The sequence below is a fragment of the Carlito syrichta genome, unplaced genomic scaffold (assembly GCF_000164805.1).
Source record: "Carlito syrichta isolate Samal-C Ts95f unplaced genomic scaffold, Tarsius_syrichta-2.0.1 Scaffold169078, whole genome shotgun sequence".
Taxonomy (NCBI): domain Eukaryota; kingdom Metazoa; phylum Chordata; class Mammalia; order Primates; family Tarsiidae; genus Carlito; species Carlito syrichta.
This window is the reverse complement of record NW_007113174.1, coordinates 1,434-3,157: the sequence shown is the minus strand read 5'-3', so window position 1 is coordinate 3,157 and position 1,724 is coordinate 1,434. Positions and strand designations below refer to the sequence as shown.

The 1,724-nt window shown below is 56.9% G+C and overlaps 1 protein-coding gene across 1 annotated transcript in view; it reads right to left on the bottom strand.

Moving 5' to 3' along the window:
• Positions 1 to 1,718, bottom strand: part of FKBP9 (FK506 binding protein 9) — a 52,005-nt gene extending 50,287 nt beyond the window's left edge. Inside the window, exon 1 of the mRNA XM_021709184.1 lies at positions 1,619 to 1,718. The gene's annotated coding sequence lies outside the window, so the exon portion shown is untranslated. The remainder of the gene's footprint in view (positions 1 to 1,618) is intronic.
• Between the last annotated feature and the right edge of the window lie 6 nt (positions 1,719 to 1,724).

The following is a 1,724-nucleotide window of genomic DNA, read 5'->3' as shown; positions in this document are numbered from 1 at the left end:
CAGGTTTGAGACCCGCCTGGGCAGTGAGACCTCATCTCCACAATAAATCAAAAAATCAGTAGGGGGTGGTAGTGCATGCCTGTAATTCCGGCTACTCGGAAGGATCGTCGGAGTCCAGCGTCAAGGCTGCGGTGGCAGGGAGCGGCCACTGCACTCCAGTCTGGGCGACAGAGTGAGACTCCAACTCAAAAAAAAAAAAAGCAATTAAAATAATAAGAAGAACAACCATTTCTAAGCATTTGCTAGTGTCACACAGTATGCTACACAGCTTTTGCATGTTCACTCATCATCTGGAATTTCAAAAAAGGCAAGCGTCTACAAAGTATTCCTGAATGAGCGTAGCACAACCTTGGGGGCATAGCAGAGGCTCAACAAGTCACTCTCTTTGCCCAAAGTAGTGATTCACTGAGAGAAGTGCTGGCACAGACCCGGGTTTGTAACAAAAGCCTTAGGGAGGAGGGTAGCCTGGAACGGGAGGAAAGGAGGCCTACTAACCCCAAAGCTCAACTGGAGAGAAACTAGGGAGGGGGGCTGTGATCTTGGGGCAGAGCTGGGGGAAAGAACCCTGGGCCAAGTTCCAGGCCCCAGGGCAAAACCGAGTGACTGCTGGGACCACCTGTTGCCCAAGGGAGGTGTAAGGCCCGAAAGGGAGGGCAGTGGTAGTTACAGGGACAGACTCACACCTGGATTGTGTGAGTTTTGATCTGACTCCACCGTTTTAACAAGTTTCTTAGTCTCAGTGGCTTCAGTTACCTCACCGATAAAATGAGGGCAATGTCAGGACCTACCTCACAAGATAGTTATAAGAATTAAATGAGGCCGGGCGCGGTGGCTCAAGCCTGTAATCCCAGCACTTTGAGAGGACAAGGCGAGAGGACGGCCTGAGCCCAGGGGTTCGAGACCCGCCTGGGCAACTTGGTGAGACCTCGTCTCTACAATAAATCAAAAAATAAGCCGGGGCGTGGTAGCGCGCGCCTGTAGGTCCAGTTACTTGGAAGGTTGAAGTGGAAGGATCGCCAGAGCCCAGCAGGTCGAGGCTGCGGTGGCCATGAGCGTGACACTGTACTCCAGCCTGGGCGACAGAGTGAGTCTCCGAGACACACACAGAATTAAGTGAGTTCATTACTAGATGGAAACCACTGGAACCACACCTACACATTGTAACTGTTCAACAACTGCGGCTGCTGTCCTCAGCTTCATCACCATCATCATCATCTGACTAGATACTCAAGGAACCAGTTGGAAGGAACCTTAAAGGGAGGCAGCCATCACCGTCCACTCCAGGGGGTCTCGTTTTGAAGAAGTGGCCATCTTACACTGGTTGTGCCTGTGTCAGTGAGCTGGGACGCGAGGGAGGGCGTGACCTGTCCCCACCCTACCTAAGAGTCCAGTCGGCCGGAGGAATAGGGCGCGTGGGGGCCGTGAGGCGCACCCCGCCGGGGGGGATTAGGGTCCCGGAGCATCGGGGCCGAGGGCGGGCAGGAGGCGGGGAGGAGCGCGGGCCACAGGGCGGAGCTGGGGGAGGTCCGGCGGGAGGGAAAGGCCCGTCCGGAGAGAGGGACGCGGGAGAGCGAGCGCGGCGCCCGCGGGGCCGCGCCGGGCGCGAAGGGCGCGGTACCTGGAGTCGAACTTCTGGCCGTCGGGGAAAGTCCCCACGTAGTGGTAGCGCACGAAGTCGCCGCTGCGCACGGTGCGCGGGCACTCGTCGGGCACGAAGCGCCGCT